Raw genomic sequence first — 15000 nt, 5'->3', positions numbered from 1 at the left:
GGCCGCAAAAGGGAACAACTGGAATAGACAATAGACACGTCCAGAGCTGGTGAATTCTTCTTTACACCAATGTCCAGACCGTGCTTGCCGATAGGGTTCTCGTCATGTCACTTCAGGCCACTAGATGCACGAGAACCACACGATCGACTTCAAGGGTTAAGTGATCTATCGAGTGAAATCCTAATAGTGTGCAGACACTGGGTGGGCTCCTCATTATTGAATCAGTCGAAATCTCAGAGGTGGGTTGGGACTTGGATGTCCTGTTTCACCCGGAAACTCTACAGATTGAGGCACGTGGCATCGCGTTATGTCAGTGCAAAAGTGCAGTGTTTGGGAGGCAAGCCTTGGAGATCAAGTTAAACCTTGTATCGATGGCTACATTCAGGTCACACATTGAAAACAATATTATTTCCACGGAATTCAGAAATCAGCAGCAATCAACGGGTACTTAACGCCATGTCCTTTGATGCACATTTTTCCATTTTGCAAAATTTTCCTCAAAGAAGAGTGAAAGACAAAAATAAACAATTACAAACCAGGAATAACAAAGTCCTTCTCGGATACTCCCCGCTGATAAGATTTTTGAAGTGTTACCCATGTTTAAAAGTCTGAAGAATGGGAGATTTGGATTCAGCATATTACCTATGCTGTGCTTGCCACTGTTGAGGTATGTAGCTGTGCCATCATCTGAAAGTTTTTCCAGAATCCCAAGGTATCTTCTGCATGGTTTTGTAAGAGATATGACCCGCAGCTAAAGATCTGCTTGTGTGCTTAGATAGCGAGCTTTATGTCTTCCTCACACAAGGCAATTCGATTCCTTATCTTTAATATGCAGAGCGTGCGTACACAAGAGCGAGAGCCCTGAAAACTCCCAAAGAATTACCCCGGAAAAAACTCACAGCAGATACCATCGCAAACCCTCTGAAATCCTACCTAAGAGTTACATGCAACATCAGTACGGTTAAACCAGGGGGAACAGAGACAGGAAAGACACAACTTCTTTTTAACCAAGCTCAGAGAGCCTGTACGAAACAGGCTGTGCAAAAATTCTTTGAGACTCTTTAACGGTCCTCTCCACGGAAATCTTTAGTAAAAGGCGAAAGATTTATTCGGGATGAAGGGAACCCAGAGCATGTGTGTTGCGGCCAGGAAGAAGAGAACACGGCCAGTGAGGCCTGCGCAGCTGACATGCGACACCTTGTCAGACTTACAAAAACTGAAGGTAGAAGGTGAGCCAAAGGACAACTAGGTGAGGAGCACCAGAGAAGCATTAAAACAGTCGCAGCCAAAGGAATTTAGATTATATGGAACTGAATATGTTGAGTGTGCACACTCTGCAATGCATCATGGGTAGGGGCAAGAAACTCCCGCCCACCACCCAGAGATACAAAGAAACGCCACTTATGCTAATCAACATCTGAATTCTTGCAAGGCCTCTAGACAGAAGTCAGCTTGTCCTGGGTATCCATCGCTATTTCCACTTCTCCTGATTTTCCCGCTTCCTTGGGCCGCAAAAGGGAACAACTGGAATAGACAATAGACACGTCCAGAGCTGGTGAATTCTTCTTTACACCAATGTCCAGACCGTGCTTGCCGATAGGGTTCTCGTCATGTCACTTCAGGCCACTAGATGCACGAGAACCACACGATCGACTTCAAGGGTTAAGTGATCTATCGAGTGAAATCCTAATAGTGTGCAGACACTGGGTGGGCTCCTCATTATTGAATCAGTCGAAATCTCAGAGGTGGGTTGGGACTTGGATGTCCTGTTTCACCCGGAAACTCTACAGATTGAGGCACGTGGCATCGCGTTATGTCAGTGCAAAAGTGCAGTGTTTGGGAGGCAAGCCTTGGAGATCAAGTTAAACCTTGTATCGATGGCTACATTCAGGTCACACATTGAAAACAATATTATTTCCACGGAATTCAGAAATCAGCAGCAATCAACGGGTACTTAACGCCATGTCCTTTGATGCACATTTTTCCATTTTGCAAAATTTTCCTCAAAGAAGAGTGAAAGACAAAAATAAACAATTACAAACCAGGAATAACAAAGTCCTTCTCGGATACTCCCCGCTGATAAGATTTTTGAAGTGTTACCCATGTTTAAAAGTCTGAAGAATGGGAGATTTGGATTCAGCATATTACCTATGCTGTGCTTGCCACTGTTGAGGTATGTAGCTGTGCCATCATCTGAAAGTTTTTCCAGAATCCCAAGGTATCTTCTGCATGGTTTTGTAAGAGATATGACCCGCAGCTAAAGATCTGCTTGTGTGCTTAGATAGCGAGCTTTATGTCTTCCTCACACAAGGCAATTCGATTCCTTATCTTTAATATGCAGAGCGTGCGTACACAAGAGCGAGAGCCCTGAAAACTCCCAAAGAATTACCCCGGAAAAAACTCACAGCAGATACCATCGCAAACCCTCTGAAATCCTACCTAAGAGTTACATGCAACATCAGTACGGTTAAACCAGGGGGAACAGAGACAGGAAAGACACAACTTTTTTTTAACCAAGCTCAGAGAGCCTGTACGAAACAGGCTGTGCAAAAATTCTTTGAGACTCTTTAACGGTCCTCTCCACGGAAATCTTTAGTAAAAGGCGAAAGATTTATTCGGGATGAAGGGAACCCAGAGCATGTGTGTTGCGGCCAGGAAGAAGAGAACACGGCCAGTGAGGCCTGCGCAGCTGACATGCGACACCTTGTCAGACTTACAAAAACTGAAGGTAGAAGGTGAGCCAAAGGACAACTAGGTGAGGAGCACCAGAGAAGCATTAAAACAGTCGCAGCCAAAGGAATTTAGATTATATGGAACTGAATATGTTGAGTGTGCACACTCTGCAATGCCTCATGGGTAGGGGCAAGAAACTCCCGCCCACCACCCAGAGATACAAAGAAACGCCACTTATGCTAATCAACATCTGAATTCTTGCAAGGCCTCTAGACAGAAGTCAGCTTGTCCTGGGTATCCATCGCTATTTCCACTTCTCCTGATTTTCCCGCTTCCTTGGGCCGCAAAAGGGAACAACTGGAATAGACAATAGACACGTCCAGAGCTGGTGAATTCTTCTTTACACCAATGTCCAGACCGTGCCGATAGGGTTCTCGTCATGTCACTTCAGGCCACTAGATGCACGAGAACCACACGATCGACTTCAAGGGTTAAGTGATCTATCGAGTGAAATCCTAATAGTGTGCAGACACTGGGTGGGCTCCTCATTATTGAATCAGTCGAAATCTCAGAGGTGGGTTGGGACTTGGATGTCCTGTTTCACCCGGAAACTCTACAGATTGAGGCACGTGGCATCGCGTTATGTCAGTGCAAAAGTGCAGTGTTTGGGAGGCAAGCCTTGGAGATCAAGTTAAACCTTGTATCGATGGCTACATTCAGGTCACACATTGAAAACAATATTATTTCCACGGAATTCAGAAATCAGCAGCAATCAACGGGTACTTAACGCCATGTCCTTTGATGCACATTTTTCCATTTTGCAAAATTTTCCTCAAAGAAGAGTGAAAGACAAAAATAAACAATTACAAACCAGGAATAACAAAGTCCTTCTCGGATACTCCCCGCTGATAAGATTTTTGAAGTGTTACCCATGTTTAAAAGTCTGAAGAATGGGAGATTTGGATTCAGCATATTACCTATGCTGTGCTTGCCACTGTTGAGGTATGTAGCTGTGCCATCATCTGAAAGTTTTTCCAGAATCCCAAGGTATCTTCTGCATGGTTTTGTAAGAGATATGACCCGCAGCTAAAGATCTGCTTGTGTGCTTAGATAGCGAGCTTTATGTCTTCCTCACACAAGGCAATTCGATTCCTTATCTTTAATATGCAGAGCGTGCGTACACAAGAGCGAGAGCCCTGAAAACTCCCAAAGAATTACCCCGGAAAAAACTCACAGCAGATACCATCGCAAACCCTCTGAAATCCTACCTAAGAGTTACATGCAACATCAGTACGGTTAAACCAGGGGGAACAGAGACAGGAAAGACACAACTTCTTTTTAACCAAGCTCAGAGAGCCTGTACGAAACAGGCTGTGCAAAAATTCTTTGAGACTCTTTAACGGTCCTCTCCACGGAAATCTTTAGTAAAAGGCGAAAGATTTATTCGGGATGAAGGGAACCCAGAGCATGTGTGTTGCGGCCAGGAAGAAGAGAACACGGCCAGTGAGGCCTGCGCAGCTGACATGCGACACCTTGTCAGACTTACAAAAAAACTGAAGGTAGAAGGTGAGCCAAAGGACAACTAGGTGAGGAGCACCAGAGAAGCATTAAAACAGTCGCAGCCAAAGGAATTTAGATTATATGGAACTGAATATGTTGAGTGTGCACACTCTGCAATGCATCATGGGTAGGGGCAAGAAACTCCCGCCCACCACCCAGAGATACAAAGAAACGCCACTTATGCTAATCAACATCTGAATTCTTGCAAGGCCTCTAGACAGAAGTCAGCTTGTCCTGGGTATCCATCGCTATTTCCACTTCTCCTGATTTTCCCGCTTCCTTGGGCCGCAAAAGGGAACAACTGGAATAGACAATAGACACGTCCAGAGCTGGTGAATTCTTCTTTACACCAATGTCCAGACCGTGCTTGCCGATAGGGTTCTCGTCATGTCACTTCAGGCCACTAGATGCACGAGAACCACACGATCGACTTCAAGGGTTAAGTGATCTATCGAGTGAAATCCTAATAGTGTGCAGACACTGGGTGGGCTCCTCATTATTGAATCAGTCGAAATCTCAGAGGTGGGTTGGGACTTGGATGTCCTGTTTCACCCGGAAACTCTACAGATTGAGGCACGTGGCATCGCGTTATGTCAGTGCAAAAGTGCAGTGTTTGGGAGGCAAGCCTTGGAGATCAAGTTAAACCTTGTATCGATGGCTACATTCAGGTCACACATTGAAAACAATATTATTTCCACGGAATTCAGAAATCAGCAGCAATCAACGGGTACTTAACGCCATGTCCTTTGATGCACATTTTTCCATTTTGCAAAATTTTCCTCAAAGAAGAGTGAAAGACAAAAATAAACAATTACAAACCAGGAATAACAAAGTCCTTCTCGGATACTCCCCGCTGATAAGATTTTTGAAGTGTTACCCATGTTTAAAAGTCTGAAGAATGGGAGATTTGGATTCAGCATATTACCTATGCTGTGCTTGCCACTGTTGAGGTATGTAGCTGTGCCATCATCTGAAAGTTTTTCCAGAATCCCAAGGTATCTTCTGCATGGTTTTGTAAGAGATATGACCCGCAGCTAAAGATCTGCTTGTGTGCTTAGATAGCGAGCTTTATGTCTTCCTCACACAAGGCAATTCGATTCCTTATCTTTAATATGCAGAGCGTGCGTACACAAGAGCGAGAGCCCTGAAAACTCCCAAAGAATTACCCCGGAAAAAACTCACAGCAGATACCATCGCAAACCCTCTGAAATCCTACCTAAGAGTTACATGCAACATCAGTACGGTTAAACCAGGGGGAACAGAGACAGGAAAGACACAACTTTTTTTAACCAAGCTCAGAGAGCCTGTACGAAACAGGCTGTGCAAAAATTCTTTGAGACTCTTTAACGGTCCTCTCCACGGAAATCTTTAGTAAAAGGCGAAAGATTTATTCGGGATGAAGGGAACCCAGAGCATGTGTGTTGCGGCCAGGAAGAAGAGAACACGGCCAGTGAGGCCTGCGCAGCTGACATGCGACACCTTGTCAGACTTACAAAAACTGAAGGTAGAAGGTGAGCCAAAGGACAACTAGGTGAGGAGCACCAGAGAAGCATTAAAACAGTCGCAGCCAAAGGAATTTAGATTATATGGAACTGAATATGTTGAGTGTGCACACTCTGCAATGCATCATGGGTAGGGGCAAGAAACTCCCGCCCACCACCCAGAGATACAAAGAAACGCCACTTATGCTAATCAACATCTGAATTCTTGCAAGGCCTCTAGACAGAAGTCAGCTTGTCCTGGGTATCCATCGCTATTTCCACTTCTCCTGATTTTCCGCTTCCTTGGGCCGCAAAGGGAACAACTGGAATAGACAATAGACACGTCCAGAGCTGGTGAATTCTTCTTTACACCAATGTCCAGACCGTGCTTGCCGATAGGGTTCTCGTCATGTCACTTCAGGCCACTAGATGCACGAGAACCACACGATCGACTTCAAGGGTTAAGTGATCTATCGAGTGAAATCCTAATAGTGTGCAGACACTGGGTGGGCTCCTCATTATTGAATCAGTCGAAATCTCAGAGGTGGGTTGGGACTTGGATGTCCTGTTTCACCCGGAAACTCTACAGATTGAGGCACGTGGCATCGCGTTATGTCAGTGCAAAAGTGCAGTGTTTGGGAGGCAAGCCTTGGAGATCAAGTTAAACCTTGTATCGATGGCTACATTCAGGTCACACATTGAAAACAATATTATTTCCACGGAATTCAGAAATCAGCAGCAATCAACGGGTACTTAACGCCATGTCCTTTGATGCACATTTTTCCATTTTGCAAAATTTTCCTCAAAGAAGAGTGAAAGACAAAAATAAACAATTACAAACCAGGAATAACAAAGTCCTTCTCGGATACTCCCCGCTGATAAGATTTTTGAAGTGTTACCCATGTTTAAAAGTCTGAAGAATGGGAGATTTGGATTCAGCATATTACCTATGCTGTGCTTGCCACTGTTGAGGTATGTAGCTGTGCCATCATCTGAAAGTTTTTCCAGAATCCCAAGGTATCTTCTGCATGGTTTTGTAAGAGATATGACCCGCAGCTAAAGATCTGCTTGTGTGCTTAGATAGCGAGCTTTATGTCTTCCTCACACAAGGCAATTCGATTCCTTATCTTTAATATGCAGAGCGTGCGTACACAAGAGCGAGAGCCCTGAAAACTCCCAAAGAATTACCCCGGAAAAAACTCACAGCAGATACCATCGCAAACCCTCTGAAATCCTACCTAAGAGTTACATGCAACATCAGTACGGTTAAACCAGGGGGAACAGAGACAGGAAAGACACAACTTCTTTTTAACCAAGCTCAGAGAGCCTGTACGAAACAGGCTGTGCAAAAATTCTTTGAGACTCTTTAACGGTCCTCTCCACGGAAATCTTTAGTAAAAGGCGAAAGATTTATTCGGGATGAAGGGAACCCAGAGCATGTGTGTTGCGGCCAGGAAGAAGAGAACACGGCCAGTGAGGCCTGCGCAGCTGACATGCGACACCTTGTCAGACTTACAAAAACTGAAGGTAGAAGGTGGCCAAAGGACAACTAGGTGAGGAGCACCAGAGAAGCATTAAAACAGTCGCAGCCAAAGGAATTTAGATTATATGGAACTGAATATGTTGAGTGTGCACACTCTGCAATGCATCATGGGTAGGGGCAAGAAACTCCCGCCCACCACCCAGAGATACAAAGAAACGCCACTTATGCTAATCAACATCTGAATTCTTGCAAGGCCTCTAGACAGAAGTCAGCTTGTCCTGGGTATCCATCGCTATTTCCACTTCTCCTGATTTTCCGCTTCCTTGGGCCGCAAAGGGAACAACTGGAATAGACAATAGACACGTCCAGAGCTGGTGAATTCTTCTTTACACCAATGTCCAGACCGTGCTTGCCGATAGGGTTCTCGTCATGTCACTTCAGGCCACTAGATGCACGAGAACCACACGATCGACTTCAAGGGTTAAGTGATCTATCGAGTGAAATCCTAATAGTGTGCAGACACTGGGTGGGCTCCTCATTATTGAATCAGTCGAAATCTCAGAGGTGGGTTGGGACTTGGATGTCCTGTTTCACCCGGAAACTCTACAGATTGAGGCACGTGGCATCGCGTTATGTCAGTGCAAAAGTGCAGTGTTTGGGAGGCAAGCCTTGGAGATCAAGTTAAACCTTGTATCGATGGCTACATTCAGGTCACACATTGAAAACAATATTATTTCCACGGAATTCAGAAATCAGCAGCAATCAACGGGTACTTAACGCCATGTCCTTTGATGCACATTTTTCCATTTTGCAAAATTTTCCTCAAAGAAGAGTGAAAGACAAAAATAAACAATTACAAACCAGGAATAACAAAGTCCTTCTCGGATACTCCCCGCTGATAAGATTTTTGAAGTGTTACCCATGTTTAAAAGTCTGAAGAATGGGAGATTTGGATTCAGCATATTACCTATGCTGTGCTTGCCACTGTTGAGGTATGTAGCTGTGCCATCATCTGAAAGTTTTTCCAGAATCCCAAGGTATCTTCTGCATGGTTTTGTAAGAGATATGACCCGCAGCTAAAGATCTGCTTGTGTGCTTAGATAGCGAGCTTTATGTCTTCCTCACACAAGGCAATTCGATTCCTTATCTTTAATATGCAGAGCGTGCGTACACAAGAGCGAGAGCCCTGAAAACTCCCAAAGAATTACCCCGGAAAAAACTCACAGCAGATACCATCGCAAACCCTCTGAAATCCTACCTAAGAGTTACATGCAACATCAGTACGGTTAAACCAGGGGGAACAGAGACAGGAAAGACACAACTTCTTTTTAACCAAGCTCAGAGAGCCTGTACGAAACAGGCTGTGCAAAAATTCTTTGAGACTCTTTAACGGTCCTCTCCACGGAAATCTTTAGTAAAAGGCGAAAGATTTATTCGGGATGAAGGGAACCCAGAGCATGTGTGTTGCGGCCAGGAAGAAGAGAACACGGCCAGTGAGGCCTGCGCAGCTGACATGCGACACCTTGTCAGACTTACAAAAACTGAAGGTAGAAGGTGGCGCCAAAGGACAACTAGGTGAGGAGCACCAGAGAAGCATTAAAACAGTCGCAGCCAAAGGAATTTAGATTATATGGAACTGAATATGTTGAGTGTGCACACTCTGCAATGCATCATGGGTAGGGGCAAGAAACTCCCGCCCACCACCCAGAGATACAAAGAAACGCCACTTATGCTAATCAACATCTGAATTCTTGCAAGGCCTCTAGACAGAAGTCAGCTTGTCCTGGGTATCCATCGCTATTTCCACTTCTCCTGATTTTCCGCTTCCTTGGGCCGCAAAAGGGAACAACTGGAATAGACAATAGACACGTCCAGAGCTGGTGAATTCTTCTTTACACCAATGTCCAGACCGTGCTTGCCGATAGGGTTCTCGTCATGTCACTTCAGGCCACTAGATGCACGAGAACCACACGATCGACTTCAAGGGTTAAGTGATCTATCGAGTGAAATCCTAATAGTGTGCAGACACTGGGTGGGCTCCTCATTATTGAATCAGTCGAAATCTCAGAGGTGGGTTGGGACTTGGATGTCCTGTTTCACCCGGAAACTCTACAGATTGAGGCACGTGGCATCGCGTTATGTCAGTGCAAAAGTGCAGTGTTTGGGAGGCAAGCCTTGGAGATCAAGTTAAACCTTGTATCGATGGCTACATTCAGGTCACACATTGAAAACAATATTATTTCCACGGAATTCAGAAATCAGCAGCAATCAACGGGTACTTTAACGCCATGTCCTTTGATGCACATTTTTCCATTTTGCAAAATTTTCCTCAAAGAAGAGTGAAAGACAAAAATAAACAATTACAAACCAGGAATAACAAAGTCCTTCTCGGATACTCCCCGCTGATAAGATTTTTGAAGTGTTACCCATGTTTAAAAGTCTGAAGAATGGGAGATTTGGATTCAGCATATTACCTATGCTGTGCTTGCCACTGTTGAGGTATGTAGCTGTGCCATCATCTGAAAGTTTTTCCAGAATCCCAAGGTATCTTCTGCATGGTTTTGTAAGAGATATGACCCGCAGCTAAAGATCTGCTTGTGTGCTTAGATAGCGAGCTTTATGTCTTCCTCACACAAGGCAATTCGATTCCTTATCTTTAATATGCAGAGCGTGCGTACACAAGAGCGAGAGCCCTGAAAACTCCCAAAGAATTACCCCGGAAAAAACTCACAGCAGATACCATCGCAAACCCTCTGAAATCCTACCTAAGAGTTACATGCAACATCAGTACGGTTAAACCAGGGGGAACAGAGACAGGAAAGACACAACTTCTTTTTAACCAAGCTCAGAGAGCCTGTACGAAACAGGCTGTGCAAAAATTCTTTGAGACTCTTTAACGGTCCTCTCCACGGAAATCTTTAGTAAAAGGCGAAAGATTTATTCGGGATGAAGGGAACCCAGAGCATGTGTGTTGCGGCCAGGAAGAAGAGAACACGGCCAGTGAGGCCTGCGCAGCTGACATGCGACACCTTGTCAGACTTACAAAAAAACTGAAGGTAGAAGGTGAGCGCCAAAGGACAACTAGGTGAGGAGCACCAGAGAAGCATTAAAACAGTCGCAGCCAAAGGAATTTAGATTATATGGAACTGAATATGTTGAGTGTGCACACTCTGCAATGCATCATGGGTAGGGGCAAGAAACTCCCGCCCACCACCCAGAGATACAAAGAAACGCCACTTATGCTAATCAACATCTGAATTCTTGCAAGGCCTCTAGACAGAAGTCAGCTTGTCCTGGGTATCCATCGCTATTTCCACTTCTCCTGATTTTCCCGCTTCCTTGGGCGCAAAAGGGAACAACTGGAATAGACAATAGACACGTCCAGAGCTGGTGAATTCTTCTTTACACCAATGTCCAGACCGTGCTTGCCGATAGGGTTCTCGTCATGTCACTTCAGGCCACTAGATGCACGAGAACCACACGATCGACTTCAAGGGTTAAGTGATCTATCGAGTGAAATCCTAATAGTGTGCAGACACTGGGTGGGCTCCTCATTATTGAATCAGTCGAAATCTCAGAGGTGGGTTGGGACTTGGATGTCCTGTTTCACCCGGAAACTCTACAGATTGAGGCACGTGGCATCGCGTTATGTCAGTGCAAAAGTGCAGTGTTTGGGAGGCAAGCCTTGGAGATCAAGTTAAACCTTGTATCGATGGCTACATTCAGGTCACACATTGAAAACAATATTATTTCCACGGAATTCAGAAATCAGCAGCAATCAACGGGTACTAAACGCCATGTCCTTTGATGCACATTTTTCCATTTTGCAAAATTTTCCTCAAAGAAGAGTGAAAGACAAAAATAAACAATTACAAACCAGGAATAACAAAGTCCTTCTCGGATACTCCCCGCTGATAAGATTTTTGAAGTGTTACCCATGTTTAAAAGTCTGAAGAATGGGAGATTTGGATTCAGCATATTACCTATGCTGTGCTTGCCACTGTTGAGGTATGTAGCTGTGCCATCATCTGAAAGTTTTTCCAGAATCCCAAGGTATCTTCTGCATGGTTTTGTAAGAGATATGACCCGCAGCTAAAGATCTGCTTGTGTGCTTAGATAGCGAGCTTTATGTCTTCCTCACACAAGGCAATTCGATTCCTTATCTTTAATATGCAGAGCGTGCGTACACAAGAGCGAGAGCCCTGAAAACTCCCAAAGAATTACCCCGGAAAAAAAACTCACAGCAGATACCATCGCAAACCCTCTGAAATCCTACCTAAGAGTTACATGCAACATCAGTACGGTTAAACCAGGGGGAACAGAGACAGGAAAGACACAACTTCTTTTTAACCAAGCTCAGAGAGCCTGTACGAAACAGGCTGTGCAAAAATTCTTTGAGACTCTTTAACGGTCCTCTCCACGGAAATCTTTAGTAAAAGGCGAAAGATTTATTCGGGATGAAGGGAACCCAGAGCATGTGTGTTGCGGCCAGGAAGAAGAGAACACGGCCAGTGAGGCCTGCAGCTGACATGCGACACCTTGTCAGACTTACAAAAACTGAAGGTAGAAGGTGAGCCAAAGGACAACTAGGTGAGGAGCACCAGAGAAGCATTAAAACAGTCGCAGCCAAAGGAATTTAGATTATATGGAACTGAATATGTTGAGTGTGCACACTCTGCAATGCATCATGGGTAGGGGCAAGAAACTCCCGCCCACCACCCAGAGATACAAAGAAACGCCACTTATGCTAATCAACATCTGAATTCTTGCAAGGCCTCTAGACAGAAGTCAGCTTGTCCTGGGTATCCATCGCTATTTCCACTTCTCCTGATTTTCCCGCTTCCTTGGGCCGCAAAAGGGAACAACTGGAATAGACAATAGACACGTCCAGAGCTGGTGAATTCTTCTTTACACCAATGTCCAGACCGTGCTTGCCGATAGGGTTCTCGTCATGTCACTTCAGGCCACTAGATGCACGAGAACCACACGATCGACTTCAAGGGTTAAGTGATCTATCGAGTGAAATCCTAATAGTGTGCAGACACTGGGTGGGCTCCTCATTATTGAATCAGTCGAAATCTCAGAGGTGGGTTGGGACTTGGATGTCCTGTTTCACCCGGAAACTCTACAGATTGAGGCACGTGGCATCGCGTTATGTCAGTGCAAAAGTGCAGTGTTTGGGAGGCAAGCCTTGGAGATCAAGTTAAACCTTGTATCGATGGCTACATTCAGGTCACACATTGAAAACAATATTATTTCCACGGAATTCAGAAATCAGCAGCAATCAACGGGTACTTAACGCCATGTCCTTTGATGCACATTTTTCCATTTTGCAAAATTTTCCTCAAAGAAGAGTGAAAGACAAAAATAAACAATTACAAACCAGGAATAACAAAGTCCTTCTCGGATACTCCCCGCTGATAAGATTTTTGAAGTGTTACCCATGTTTAAAAGTCTGAAGAATGGGAGATTTGGATTCAGCATATTACCTATGCTGTGCTTGCCACTGTTGAGGTATGTAGCTGTGCCATCATCTGAAAGTTTTTCCAGAATCCCAAGGTATCTTCTGCATGGTTTTGTAAGAGATATGACCCGCAGCTAAAGATCTGCTTGTGTGCTTAGATAGCGAGCTTTATGTCTTCCTCACACAAGGCAATTCGATTCCTTATCTTTAATATGCAGAGCGTGCATACACAAGAGCGAGAGCCCTGAAAACTCCCAAAGAATTACCCCGGAAAAAAAACTCACAGCAGATACCATCGCAAACCCTCTGAAATCCTACCTAAGAGTTACATGCAACATCAGTACGGTTAAACCAGGGGGAACAGAGACAGGAAAGACACAACTTCTTTTTAACCAAGCTCAGAGAGCCTGTACGAAACAGGCTGTGCAAAAATTCTTTGAGACTCTTTAACGGTCCTCTCCACGGAAATCTTTAGTAAAAGGCGAAAGATTTATTCGGGATGAAGGGAACCCAGAGCATGTGTGTTGCGGCCAGGAAGAAGAGAACACGGCCAGTGAGGCCTGCGCAGCTGACATGCGACACCTTGTCAGACTTACAAAAAAACTGAAGGTAGAAGGTGAGCGCGAAGGACAACTAGGTGAGGAGCACCAGAGAAGCATTAAAACAGTCGCAGCCAAAGGAATTTAGATTATATGGAACTGAATATGTTGAGTGTGCACACTCTGCAATGCATCATGGGTAGGGGCAAGAAACTCCCCGCCCACCACCCAGAGATACAAAGAAACGCCACTTATGCTAATCAACATCTGAATTCTTGCAAGGCCTCTAGACAGAAGTCAGCTTGTCCTGGGTATCCATCGCTATTTCCACTTCTCCTGATTTTCCCGCTTCCTTGGGCCGCAAAAGGGAACAACTGGAATAGACAATAGACACGTCCAGAGCTGGTGAATTCTTCTTTACACCAATGTCCAGACCGTGCTTGCCGATAGGGTTCTCGTCATGTCACTTCAGGCCACTAGATGCACGAGAACCACACGATCGACTTCAAGGGTTAAGTGATCTATCGAGTGAAATCCTAATAGTGTGCAGACACTGGGTGGGCTCCTCATTATTGAATCAGTCGAAATCTCAGAGGTGGGTTGGGACTTGGATGTCCTGTTTCACCCGGAAACTCTACAGATTGAGGCACGTGGCATCGCGTTATGTCAGTGCAAAAGTGCAGTGTTTGGGAGGCAAGCCTTGGAGATCAAGTTAAACCTTGTATCGATGGCTACATTCAGGTCACACATTGAAAACAATATTATTTCCACGGAATTCAGAAATCAGCAGCAATCAACGGGTACTTAACGCCATGTCCTTTGATGCACATTTTTCCATTTTGCAAAATTTTCCTCAAAGAAGAGTGAAAGACAAAAATAAACAATTACAAACCAGGAATAACAAAGTCCTTCTCGGATACTCCCCGCTGATAAGATTTTTGAAGTGTTACCCATGTTTAAAAGTCTGAAGAATGGGAGATTTGGATTCAGCATATTACCTATGCTGTGCTTGCCACTGTTGAGGTATGTAGCTGTGCCATCATCTGAAAGTTTTTCCAGAATCCCAAGGTATCTTCTGCATGGTTTTGTAAGAGATATGACCCGCAGCTAAAGATCTGCTTGTGTGCTTAGATAGCGAGCTTTATGTCTTCCTCACACAAGGCAATTCGATTCCTTATCTTTAATATGCAGAGCGTGCGTACACAAGAGCGAGAGCCCTGAAAACTCCCAAAGAATTACCCCGGAAAAAACTCACAGCAGATACCATCGCAAACCCTCTGAAATCCTACCTAAGAGTTACATGCAACATCAGTACGGTTAAACCAGGGGAACAGAGACAGGAAAGACACAACTTCTTTTTAACCAAGCTCAGAGAGCCTGTACGAAACAGGCTGTGCAAAAATTCTTTGAGACTCTTTACCAGAGCATGTGTGTTGCGGCCAGGAAGAAGAGAACACGGCCAGTGAGGCCTCGCAGCTGACATGCGACACCTTGTCAGACTTACAAAAACTGAAGGTAGAAGGTGAGCCAAAGGACAACTAGGTGAGGAGCACCAGAGAAGCATTAAAACAGTCGCAGCCAAAGGAATTTAGATTATATGGAACTGAATATGTTGAGTGTGCACACTCTGCAATGCATCATGGGTAGGGGCAAGAAACTCCCCGCCCACCACCCAGAGATACAAAGAAACGCCACTTATGCTAATCAACATCTGAATTCTTGCAAGGCCTCTAGACAGAAGTCAGCTTGTCCTGGGTATCCATCGCTATTTCCACTTCTCCTGATTTTCCCGCCCTTGGC

General features: G+C 44.8%; 9 non-coding genes across 9 annotated transcripts; all 9 read right to left on the bottom strand.

Moving 5' to 3' along the window:
• Window positions 1–1018: 1018 nt before the first annotated feature.
• Window positions 1019–1134, bottom strand: LOC120521427. Its single transcript, XR_005632118.1, has one exon. It is a non-coding gene; the product is annotated as a U5 spliceosomal RNA (small nuclear RNA).
• A 1390-nt stretch (window positions 1135–2524) lies between these two features.
• LOC120521426 lies at window positions 2525–2640 on the bottom strand. The gene has a single exon (XR_005632117.1). It is a non-coding gene; the product is annotated as a U5 spliceosomal RNA (small nuclear RNA).
• Window positions 2641–4026: 1386 nt separating this feature from the next.
• On the bottom strand, window positions 4027–4142 carry LOC120521425. Its single transcript, XR_005632116.1, has one exon. It is a non-coding gene; the product is annotated as a U5 spliceosomal RNA (small nuclear RNA).
• Window positions 4143–5533: 1391 nt separating this feature from the next.
• LOC120521424 lies at window positions 5534–5649 on the bottom strand. The gene has a single exon (XR_005632115.1). It is a non-coding gene; the product is annotated as a U5 spliceosomal RNA (small nuclear RNA).
• A 1388-nt stretch (window positions 5650–7037) lies between these two features.
• Window positions 7038–7153, bottom strand: LOC120521435. The gene has a single exon (XR_005632126.1). It is a non-coding gene; the product is annotated as a U5 spliceosomal RNA (small nuclear RNA).
• Window positions 7154–8540: 1387 nt separating this feature from the next.
• On the bottom strand, window positions 8541–8656 carry LOC120521434. Its single transcript, XR_005632125.1, has one exon. It is a non-coding gene; the product is annotated as a U5 spliceosomal RNA (small nuclear RNA).
• A 1391-nt stretch (window positions 8657–10047) lies between these two features.
• LOC120521433 lies at window positions 10048–10163 on the bottom strand. Its single transcript, XR_005632124.1, has one exon. It is a non-coding gene; the product is annotated as a U5 spliceosomal RNA (small nuclear RNA).
• Window positions 10164–11558: 1395 nt separating this feature from the next.
• On the bottom strand, window positions 11559–11674 carry LOC120521432. The gene has a single exon (XR_005632123.1). It is a non-coding gene; the product is annotated as a U5 spliceosomal RNA (small nuclear RNA).
• Window positions 11675–13064: 1390 nt separating this feature from the next.
• On the bottom strand, window positions 13065–13180 carry LOC120521423. Its single transcript, XR_005632114.1, has one exon. It is a non-coding gene; the product is annotated as a U5 spliceosomal RNA (small nuclear RNA).
• Window positions 13181–15000: the final 1820 nt, after the last annotated feature.

This window comes from Polypterus senegalus, unplaced genomic scaffold (genome assembly GCF_016835505.1).
Source record: "Polypterus senegalus isolate Bchr_013 unplaced genomic scaffold, ASM1683550v1 scaffold_888, whole genome shotgun sequence".
In the NCBI taxonomy this organism is placed as follows: Eukaryota; Metazoa; Chordata; class Cladistia; order Polypteriformes; family Polypteridae; genus Polypterus; species Polypterus senegalus.
Note: the sequence above shows the minus strand (reverse complement) of the source record. Positions and strands in the feature narration are given on the sequence as shown.